This window comes from Oncorhynchus kisutch, linkage group LG18 (assembly GCF_002021735.2).
Source record: "Oncorhynchus kisutch isolate 150728-3 linkage group LG18, Okis_V2, whole genome shotgun sequence".
Classification (NCBI taxonomy): Eukaryota; Metazoa; Chordata; class Actinopteri; order Salmoniformes; family Salmonidae; genus Oncorhynchus; species Oncorhynchus kisutch.
The window spans coordinates 59,477,840-59,490,541 of NC_034191.2; positions in this window are offsets into that span (position 1 = coordinate 59,477,840).

A 12,702-nucleotide genomic window follows, 5' to 3' on the forward strand; every position below is an offset into this window, starting at 1 on the left:
CTCACCGTCATCGATGGACAATGGAGGAAGATGTAGATAATCAATGAACAATACGACTGCCCTCTGTCTGACACAGAAAATGTTCTCTTGTTTTTCTCAATTCTTGGATTTCTAAACACATCAAACCTTCGACAGCATGTGTTAAAATCTTTATCACACTTGACATGAATATAATTCTTGTCTGAACATAGAAAGAAAGAGTATTACTAACAACCATAACAATTTGACTTGAAGCTTTGAGCTGAAAACTTCCACGCCTTCTTATTTTTCTGGTTCTTCTCCCATTGAAATGAACCTGCAAAGCCCCACAGATAACATCCAATGACAGCCGGACATTATACACCTCCCCAGTGTGGCATACCTCTTCCTCCAACATGCTCCAACACAGGACCCTATACACTGGGTATTTTCCCTACCAGTGACAAGTCCCGACCTAGGCCCCAAACACTACACACACACGCACACGCACACACACACACACACACACACACACACACACACACACACACACACACACACACACACACACACACACACACACACACACGGCTATCTGGCTGACACATTATTTGAGGAAGATAAGGTCGGATTCCCCTGCTTTGTGAAGTGTGTGGTGGGGGATCAAACCGTGACGATAATGTCTGCCAGGTATCTGAGATATGCGGGCGTCCGCACCCCGCGTCATCCCCTTTCATCGACACTTCCCAGAACAGGCCAGGAAAACAAAAACAACACGGAAAACAAATGCAGAAAGAGAGTGGATGGATGGATGAGCGTTAGAGAGGCAGGGAAGGATTGTTATGTAAGACTACCATTCAACTGGGGAATGTTTTTGCGTTTTGGTGGTTACTGTTATACGCACTTGTTTTCGGGGTTTAAAGCTAGAGTTATGACAGGAGTGAAGGATCTGGTAGATCAACCTTGCATGTTGCGGCACATTCAGAGCTTTGCACTTGAATGTGAAAACATAGCACTTATAGGCTGCAGTGTCGTAGAAATGTTGGGCAAAACGCCTTTGGATTTACCTGAGCAATGACAGATGGGTGGTTCTGTGTGTAGGAAAGGAATGTCAAACAGTACTCATGTGATAGCATGAGGTGGAGGCCTTCGCACAACACACAATACAAGCCCGGTATGGCAGTGCTGTGGCGTACGTTGCAATTATCAAACTATCCAGTCGTCAGTATGTAACAACAACGTTGTGACTGTAGTAATTACACTGTGACTACGCTGGTATAAAAGCGTATTCATGTCAAATGTCATCTGCATTGCTTTTACTTGTTTGTTTTGGTACAGAAACATGTCGTTCGATCTTCCATGGATATCAATGGGGTGTATCTCCACAGGTATGTAAACGCAAAAACAGCTTGCAGCCGTTGTCGTCAGGGTTGCCGTCAAACACTGACAGTGACTGAAGTAAAAGCAGCATAGAGACAGAGGACCACTCGTTATATAGATAGAGCCCTCATTAGTGTAATTAGTTGCTGAGAGTCATGTTGGAGCCTCAGTACTCTGTCTATGGCAATATTTCTCAGCTAATTATTTCATCATTAACATGTTCTCTCTAAAACTTAAACCTTTACACACATCACATTTCTATCTAGCCGTCCAAATTATAAAGATCAGCAGCAATACAATAAAACTGTACCACGTTTAAATAGGTTTATGATGCCCGTAAAAATGTTTCCACATACGTACCTCTATGATTTTAGGGATTAGAGTGGCCCCCAACACAGTCTTCCCCATCTCCCATCAGCCATCAGCAGTGTCCTCACAGATCACCAGCAATGACAAACAAACTTCAATTTGACTAGTGTGTGTGTGTGTGTGTGTGTGTGTGTGTGTGTGTGTGTGTGTGTGTGTGTGTGTGTGTGTGTGTGTGTGTGTGTGTGTGTGTGTGTGTGTGTGTGTGTGTGTGTGTGTGTGTGTGTGTGTGTGTGTGAATGTGTGTGTGTGTGTGTGTGCACTTGTGCTTGCAGGTGTGATTGCATTTCCTTCACCATGTCCCATGGCACCGCCTGGCACGCAAGGCAAGCACACTTCACATTTCTCTCCAAAATCAGCCTACTGTTTCCCAACCATGCTCAGAGGGAGAGGAGGAGAGGAGGTGAGGGAGGGAGGGGTGGTCTCACAGGCAAACACTAAAGGTTACCATTCCCCATTTCACATCAAATATCAAGGACACGGGTAATTACCTCGCACAGTTGTGAGGTTCCGACAGTATCATAGGGTATCTCTCCTATCTGACCTTGTGGAACACAGAGACACTGGAACTGCTTCTATCGGAAGGAAGGTGACCGAAAATAATACATTTGATAGTGGTGGTACACACTCGCTAATTGCACATTTTCCAATGATTGTGTGTCAATGTCAGCAAACGTGTGCGGTATTTTTTTTTAAACACTGCCGTGAAGGAAATAGATTTCTCTCTGGGGTTTGATCCTATTGCCCCTTTGCAAATGCAGGGCACAGCTCTCTGGCCGTCCAGTGTAATACAGGTGAAAGACTCCAAAGGCCAGCTTATACAGTAGTAGTAGTAATAGGCCCAAAGCCAAGGTCAGCTGTCAGATCATGGGAAAACATGGGAAGAAAAAGAGAAACATGGAGAGAAAAAGAATAGGCATTAAAAAAGAAATAGAAGTATCATCCAAAGATTAATAGAAAGAGCTAAAAAGATAGAAGAATATAAGGAAAGGAATTCGCAACAGCAATTAGTGTGTCCCTGTTACACGATGTTGGGTGTGCAGTCTGCTGTGGTTCATGCCGAGTGAACCAGGGTGTGAGTGTGTGAATTTTCTGGACTGCTTTGTGGGTGGTGGGTAGTGGTGGGTGCTCAAATTCAAATATAGTGCCATGCAGGGAGCCAGGGAAAGGGAATCTGATCCATAGTGTTGAGGGCCAAGCGCATTGTTAAATTCCAGGATTAGGGCTAGTGCATAGTGGGTGAATGTTAATTGTGCCGGTCAACAGACAGGGCCAGGATCAGTAGTCTTATCGTGGCTGCTGTGTCGAACGGCTGCCGCCGGCTGATGGAGTGAGATGACATGCATACCCGAGCGCAAGATGTTTGTGTGTGTAAATGTGTGTGCGTGTATGGGCCATCTTCTGAGAGCTCCACCAGCGCCTACATTCAGAAAGTTCCAAATAACTGTGCTGGCCCACAAACCTTCATTAGTTCACACAATAGGCCTGCTGCCATTTCAGTCATGATCTCTCCAGACTGGACTCAAACGTCATGAGCTGCTGATTGTTGATCTCCTATTGTGACTGAGTGATGTTTTAAGTAGAACGTGAGCAGAAATGAGCTATGCATTGCGAAACCCCAAAGAACTATGACATAGAGCTTGAGCAGAACGGACGGGGAGGAGAGAAATTGTAGGCCTACTGTTCTCTAGGAAAATATGTTAATGTGTAGAAACATAGTTTAGCAATGTACTGCAGCCATGTTAAGAATAACAACACGTCTGAACTATGTTACATTCAATAACTGGATGTTTTCAGTCAGGGGTAGAGGATTGTAGAAGCAGGAGGAAGTTTCCAACTGAGAATGATCAATTATAAACTGGCTCAGGTACCTACAGCTGTCGTGGCTTATTTGGGTTGTTGTTGCCGTCGTTGTTGTTTTTCTGAGCCACAGCCATTAGACTTGTGGGAAAGTAGAGTTTTCTGGTTGCGGTGTGTTTCTCTCCCCCCTGTTAGTCCCCAGGGAGGAAGAGACACATCTCTGATCATTAGAGCTGAGACATTTGAGGTGAGCAGGGTTCTGTGATGAGAGAGAGAGAGGGGGGGGGGGGGGGTAGAAGGACTGTCTGTTGTGGGGCACTGTGTTAATGCTCTCTACGGACTTTTGGCACTTCTCATCCCCTGCTGGCGTTGTCTTTCTGTCTCAATCATTGGTTCAGGTTTTCTTTAAATCTATAATCTATGTAACAAAAATAAAGATAAAGGAGGTCAAGTTGAAGGCATAATGAAACAGACATTATAATAACTGGAATATGGCAGTGAGGTATCCAGTTAGTATGTTGATTTGTTATGAAGCAGAAATTCTCCTAGTTGCAGGGACTGAGAGTGAGTGAGTGAGTGAGTGTTCCATATAGGAAACATATACTGAAACAACATTGGCTGTGTCACGCCACCATTTTCTATGAAGGTCATGCTTTTTACAGGTTGACTCAAAGCCTGTATGTTGACTCAGCTTCTGTCTACAGACTGTCAGCCAGTCAGTACACCGATACTGTACTAACGGCTAACTGTTGCCAAAGTAACCTGTGGTGTCCCCGTGGTAGCCGTGGTGACTTCATTTTAGTGCTGTACTTTGGACGGTTACGTCATGTATTTGATCTATGTGTCATCTACCTTTCTGTTCACACGTCTCTCTTTCCTAACTCTGAATGTTTTCTTTCCTTTCCTCTGGGAAATCCCTAAACCCTTCCCCTTCACAACCTATTGTGTCATTACCTTTGTTTACAACCCCCATTGTTAAAAAGCATTCTTTTGAATAGTCGTTTCCATATTTGTCCCTTTTTGCTTGGGCCTCTGAAGTCCTGCTTTCCCAAGCCTAGATAATGGTCATGTTCTTTGTTTTGGGTTGCTTCAGATTAAATAAATGAACACATTGTTCGTCGAGTTTCCACACGGTGTGATTTACCTTTGCACAGAATGAATAGTATTCAATGAAGCATGCAGGTAAAGTACATATAGTGAATACTATATGACTTCTGATTGTTAGTCACATGAAATGTCATGAGCTAAATTGTAGGCTTAGTTTTAGCACTTCATGCTTCAACAATCACATGAATAAACCTCTAGTTAGAGGATTTCTCTCTCTCTCTCTCTCTCAGCTGATACCGTCTACCCAGCTGAGACTGACTCACTGATATCTCATGACTTCAGATGAGACATATTGGCCCTGGCTGCCATACAGCCACAGGCAACTCCAGGAAGCAAAAACAGCGTGAAGTGTGCCGTCAACATTACATGTGCTTCAGGGATTCCAGCTGACAAAAATGAATAGACTAAACAAAAATAATTAACCCGAAGAAAGTGGAAATCAAAGACAGAGGAATGGTTTGGCTAATGCTCTAATAATCACTGCTTAAACGTCCTCTGAGGCTGGAAATGACACCTACTTCATTGCCAAAGAGGACTTGCTTCAGGGCTATTACTGATGCCAAGACACATTATTGCATAAAGAGAAAGAGAGAAAAAGGGGGAAGGAGAAATACTGAGCAGAAACGTATCATCCTCACAACCCTAGTCTCTTCTAGACACTGTGATCCTATGCTACGTTAAGATTAAGGATAATGTCACAGTAAGTTAATAATTGCACCGCCTTTCAGCTGCCCTATTATTTGTTACGCAATGTGCATTTCTAGTTGGGGTCTCTGTCCATCCGTCCATCTGTCTGTCTACTTTTAACTGAACCAATGAAAGAGAACAACACATTTCTCCTTTCTGATCTGATATCCCCATTGTAAGCCAAAGTTTTCGATCGGCTAGCCAACAAAGCATGCTCCCCTGGCTACAAGACTGTGAAACCAATCCTTGATGGTGACACAGATTCAACTAAGTGATACCTAAAAGATGTGGGCCTTGATTAAAGATAAGCTGTGGTGGAGACGCCATTGTTTCATAGTGTGTGGGGACAAGGAGGACAGGGACCCCCGGGCATTCACCTGCCTCCCAGGTCATTGTGGCGAGAAAGAGATGCGATCCTGTGGTGAAGGGGTGGGGGAGTGTCACTGACACACACACACACACGCACACACACGCAGGTAACTGCCAAAATAAAGGAAACACTTGAGTAAATGAGGGATACAAAGTATATTGAAAGCAGGTGCTTCCAAACAGGTGTGTATCCTGAGCAATTCCTAAGGAATTAACATCCCATCATGCTTCCAGGCCATGTATACAAATGCTGGGCAGGTCCAGTTACCCATTATTTGGGCTACCATGGCTATGTCCCCACAGCCCTGGCTACAGGACAATATGCCTGAGGGGGTATTTTACAACACTTGATTGCTGATGCTATGTATTGGCCATTGAGAGGCTTTGAAGCCCCGGTCGGCCATATTGGCCCTCCCCAGTAGGAGCAGTCTTCCATAGGAATGAACTGAATTGTAAAGTATTTCAATTCAATGCTTCAAGGACAAAATTACATGTATTTAAGTATTTTTGTTGGCGTACTGGGGCCAGTAACATTAGAAATCTAAAGATATATATACTTTCATGACAATATATGTATATCTTTTTTTAAATTAAAATGTTTATGTTTAGGTCACATAATATAATTTAAATGTATGCATGAAGGTGTCTGTAATAGAATTTATGTGGCAAAAACGAATGTAGACATTCATTCTTTTTTTTTATCTAAAGCTTAAATAAGGGTGTGCCAAGATAGAGGCATGGTGGCTTCAACACAACGCCCCTATCAGTCATCTAGTTTATATATAAATCATTGGGCACAACTATTGTACTATTGCTTTAGAGCCCTAATAAAACAAGGTAGATTTGTCCTACTGCAGTTCATCGGTATAAAATTGTATCTGAAATGTAGCGGTACACATCAACAACTGTTGTTTTATATAAGAACACAAGAAATATATGCCCCCACCAAGACACACAAGTGTATCCGAAATCCAGCTGTTGCTGCAGTATGCCTACACATAATTTGTGCCTACCAACAAGCACAGAACAGCTCAACAGGATGACCACCACTAGACTATCAAAGACTCTTACATACTTCATAGCGCAAACTTCAATAAATAGATCTATAGCCTATATCTCTAGCAAAATTGTGACACTACGCAATGAGTGCAACTTACAGTAAGCCAAGCCGCCACTTGTCCAGGGCCGCAATATTTTCTGTGGAGAAAAAAAACCAGATCGAAATTAAACTAAGTGCATATTTGATATTCATAGCTGATTGTGACATTTATTACATGACGGTAGCCAATTTGAATCTGCCGCGAATAAGAGTAAATGCCCATTCAGAGAGCAACACACACACTCACACACACACACACACATACACTATAGCAAGAGAGCAGGGAGGGGGCGAAAAAGTAGGCTGTGTCATTTTCATAGTACTGACATCACTATTACGGTAGCCTATCACGCAAAGACAATTTTTCACACAATTAATTTAACTGCAGTAACTTGTTAAGCAGGTCGAGGAGCCCCAGGATTTTGAAAGTCACGTTAGTAATAAACTTAAAGCTCGGCTATGTCTCTGCTTTCAATAAGCCTATGGCCTCAAGTCTCACAAGTAGTGTAGATTCGATTTCACCGAGCATCTCTGTGATATTGTCACTTGATTTCAAAATGACTGACACTGTGGTGAGGTGGCCAGTCCATCTCTGATCAGGAAGTCTTTTCAGTTTTCCCCAGTGTACTGTGCAGTCACCGTTGGTTTCCTAAAGAAATTCTACTGGGAGCTACACACATTGAAAAAGTCCTCTATCGCCTCCTCAGACGACATACCGTGCACCACAAATGCAGACTTTGAACCAGACGCTACAAAAGGCCCACTTTCTCCCACAAAAATGCGGCTTGGTTAAGTGTCAAGACAAGCCTGTGCTGGCTCCTCTTCACCGAGGTCATCAGATGCTAGTGGCTGAGGTAACTGAGGTGCAGGTGCTTGTTGTGATGTTACCCTCATGCTGCTGGTGCTATTGCCATGGATCTTCTCGATCTTGTTGGTCAGCAGGCGGCATGGGGGATGGGCGGGTATTGCATTTGCTGCAGGCTCCTCGACCTTGGAGGTCGGGCTAAATGGCTACTCGGTGAGCTTGGCGTTGGTCTCTACAAGGTGATCCTCCGTTTTTGGGGTCTTGGCAGTGCCCAGCCCTTTTCAGATATGCATGCTGATCAACGTTTAGCCAACTAACTATAAATATTCAATGTGCAACTACCAAAACTTAACAAAGCTAACTGTGTAGCTGTCTGCAAAAGTGAACAACCCCTTTCCTTCTCTGTGAGAAAAGAAAAATGGTTCATTTGACCCCGCCCTGTGATCCAATGAGCTATCTAAACAAGGTATTGAATTCAAAGGCAGTACCTTATGCATTGTGGCTAGGTGCCCAATCAGATGCATTTTGCAATATTAACTACTAAATAATACATTCCCCCTCCCTCCCCCCTCCTCAGATCATGAGCACACACCGGCATATAGCCTCTGTCCCATTCTACTGGCAGGCCCAGCAGCGCTACATTGGCAAAACCGGAAATAAATCAAATGTCTTATGTTTATGGGGGGGTGCACAAATTCTATCTGGGGGGTCCATGCCTGGCATTGCCACCCTGTAGAGCCGGGGAAAATGAAAATTCCCCCATCCACAGAGCACGAGTGGTCACTGAATGGTTTGATGAGCATGAAAACAGTGTAAACCATGTGCCATGGTCGTCTCAGTCACCAGATCTCAACTAAACTGAACACTAATGGGAGATGATGTGGCATCCCTTCAATAGAGTTCCAGATACTTGTAGAATCTATGCCAAGGTGCATTGAAGCTGTTTTTGGCGGCTCATGGTGGTCCAACGCCCTGCTAAGACACTTTATGTTGGTGTTTCCATTATTTTGCCAGTTACCTGTATGTCACATTAACATAGGTAAGGTGGTATCAGATTCTGGTAGAAACACAACAGGCAGATCTTTCTTTCACTCCAACAGGTCAGGTCACTTAAGGCTTGGTAGCATTCATTCAATCCCTCATGAGGTACCTAGATTGTCTGTAGATCTGTAACTGGACATTCTGTTTCTGTATGAGGCATGGCAGGCCATACATACTGTAGGATACGGACGGTGTTGTTCATGGGTGGATGTTCATGCCCTTGAATGCTCTGTGGATTGTAGAAGCATTTAACCCCAAAAAACAACCCACTGGGCACAGACGTCAGTTCAACGTAACGTTTCAATTTACATTTGGTTAAATGTCACTATGTTAAAAGTTGGGTGAAAAAGAATGTGAATTTCCCTTTCGTTGATGACTTTTTGCGATTCCAATCAGTTTTCAACGTTGATTCAATGTCATCACATTTAAAAAAAATAAAAAAATAAAACATGTAAATGATGTTGAAACAATGTTGATTCAACCAGTTTTTGCCCAGTGGAAATTACCGTTTTTGTGGATTGTATTGAGAGTAAAGGTTTCATCTAAATTCAAAATATTGCCTTTTAAATTTGAAGGCCATGGATTGGCTCTTGTAAAGACCGAATCCGCTGTAAAGGAAACAGTGGTGCTGTCCGCCTCACCACTGCTATTGTTTGTTGATAAAGCTTGAGGTGAGGAGCGTCGCACAACACGGTAAAAACAACAACATTGCAGTACATTTTCTGCTGTTCTATCGCGCGTGCAATGATGTACAAGGGGAAAAAACACTGCTTGTCTTTTGCAGTAACTTATATGGGGGCGACAGGTAGCCTAGTGGTTAGAGCGTTGGATCAGTAACCAAAGATCGAATCCCCGAGCTGACAAGGTACAAATCTGTCGTTCTGCACCTGAACAAGACAGTTAACCCACCGTTCCTAGGCCGTCATTGAAAATAAGAATTTGTTCTTAACTAACTTGCCTAGTTAAATAAATGTAAAATTCAGAAAATATGTTTGTTGCATTGAATCCTTGTTTCAAGTTTTATTAGTCGTATGCACAGGATGCACATGGTATTCAACGTCCAATGAAATGCTTACTTGCAGGTTCCTTCTCAACAATGCCACAACAATTAGAAATAATCAAATATCAGAATATGAACATAAAGTAAATGGCTTAGTAGAATAAACATTTTAGCATAAGTATAATAAAGGAAGGCACAATTTATAGTCCAATATTTACACATGTATCAGAGAAAGGGGAGATTCCAGGGCAAGAGTTTAAATTGTGCAGTATTGTAAGAGTCTGGTAGCAGCAGTTGTGATGTGTGTGTAGCATTAATGTGTGTTTGTGTATGTGTGTGTGTGTGTGTGTGTGTGTGTGTGTGTGTGTGTGTGTGTGTGTGTGTGTGTGTGTGTGTGTCTGTCCGTGTTGGTGTGTGTGTGAGTGAGTGCATGTGTGCTAAGGTGTGGGGAGTCAGAGCAGGTGGTCAGTCCAGTTCAAGTGTTCAGCAGTCTGAAGGCTTGTAGATGGAAACTGTCTCTAAGCCTGTTGGTGTCAGACCTCATGCTCCGATACCATCTGCCCGACGGTAAGGGAGTGAACAGCTCGTGGCTCATGGCTGCGGTGTAACAATATTGTTGGCTTTAAATAAATAAATATATTCACTACAAAAAAAAGTATATTTTGTTTAGAAAATAATTACAAAGAAATGATCCACCACAGCACACTCAAAACTAATATTACACCAATACAAACTGGTAACGAGTGCTATTCTATTCATATCATGGTATTAAATGATACCAACAGTCGTCAACAGTTGTAAACTAAATGCACAGAACATAACATTTAGAAGAACTTTCTATCAAAACAAAACCTGTTTTTTGTCACGTGATGTCAGCTAATGCATTAAATAGAAGAGAAAGGAGAGGAAAGGGAATTCTCAGCAGAGGGATCAGGGATTTAAAATACCAAATTCAGGTCTACTTGTCCATGGTCAGGGTAACCTGATATACACTCCCCTCGCCCTCCCCTACCCCCCTTCTTTACTAGTCTCCCACCCCCGAAAGTGTCAAATGAATACACCCTAGTAGTCTGTAATCAGTGGGTTGGGTCATTGTTTATACACTTGATAAATGCCTCCCCCGTAAAAGGAGAGAGTGGGTTCCCACAGAGTGGTTTCGGAAAATAATAAAATATCTAACATTCCTTTGGCTCTGTATAATGGTTGCAGGCCTGAAGCACAGGGAACCACAGGGGAAAACAACTTGGTGCCACTGAATATGCCACCCCTGGGACAAACAATGACCATTGAACTGTCCTTCAGATTTTCCACCTAGCACGTTTAAAGATCTAGTACCAAATCTGTCCTACGTGCTGTGAATGCAATGCTTAACAACATCCTACTTGAAACAACTCGATTTTTTGGGGGGGGGGAATAATGTATTTCCTAATTTTCAAGGTATTTTGTGTGGAATAGTGAATTCAAAACTGTTGCCCACAATAACAATTCTGTAAAACCTGAATGATTTAGGAAAGATTTTTTGACAGCTTAAGTACACATTTCTGTATTACAAATGTTATTGCCGAACTCAAGGCAGCAGCAGAGCTACTACCCTATACCGCTCTGTTACAGGGTCTGTATATATTATACGCCTACTACATGTATTTTTTAAAAGTGTCTAAGACTACTGGTCAGTATTTCACAAGTCATTACAAATATGTTAGCGGCCATTTTTGTACACGCACACCACTCAGGCAGACGATAATGATTAAACTAGCCATAGTAGTGCTAAGTGATGTATCCATGTTGTCCACTTAGTGATTCCGCTCAAATACATCCCATACTACAAACACACAGCCGACTGTTCTCCTCAAGGTCGAGAGCTGCTGAACACACACCACACACACCACACACACACACAAGGTCAAGAGCTGCCTGCGAGGCAAAGGGGCTTCTCTGATGGGTTGACGCCACATGGCCCAATGTACACACATCTATCCCCCGTCCTGTGACATGGCCTGATAGCTTAATATAAGGCCAACAACATGTCAACCCTCACTGCCTTTCAATGAGGACTTCACCAAACAAATGCTTTAAAACCAAACAGGATGAGCTGAAACCCACAGAGAATGTGAAATAAGACCATAGTGGCCAATCATCCTCTCACTGTGAGCGAGCAGTGCTGACTCTGTCCAGATTTATGATATGTTGAATTAGAATGAATATTGATTTTTGGGCAGGTTTTTTTCTCTCTCTCTGTCCATCTTTTACAAAGAGTGATTGATGTAAGTGCATTGATTTCCAATCAATTGCTTCATTTTCATTTTATTTAAGCTTGAACAAATTACAATGCCTCCGCAGAGACAAATGCATTACTCTATCAACTGTACCTTGTGCTTTATCTGCAAACTGGTTGTTTGTAAAGTATTCCAGAAATAGTCTAAAATTACGTATTAAACTATTAGGCATTCTGTATTTGCCTATCAAAGCCTTCTGTGTTGAATGTGTTTTTGATGCCTTTATCAAAGTATTATGCCTCTGTTTTACCATGATTGTCCAATTATACTGTCCTACTAGTATAAAGACTAGTATAAAGACACATACATAACTTAGAAAACTACCACAATGTTAATTCATTTTACATCAAGAGCTGTAGCCTAGACTTGGAGACAAAGAATGCCTCATTGCATGTTAAAACAGTGTCCATCAATTGAGTAAAATACCTTAGTATAATAACCTAGTAATTGTCTTGACAATGATGCATTAAAGTGGGCCATCTTCTAATGGCTCTTTCCTGTGGCTATGCCTACTGGTTGCCTGGTTAGGATTGCATAATGATGATATAGCTTTAGGACCTAGCCTGCCTGGTCGGCTTTCCAAGATAAAAGCTGCCTGGTGTCATGCAGACACTACTGCATTCTCTGAATGTTTCAACTGATCAAGGCGGTGATAAGTCTGGAGCTACCTGGTAAATACTGTACCTTACAGAAGCTGAACTTGGGTTAGCCAGGCCTCAATTGTGCAACCACACAATGTACTGTGCCAGACAAAATGGGCCTCCTTTAGACTGTACTTAGCTGTACTTAGCATTTTACTCACAGAAAGACTACA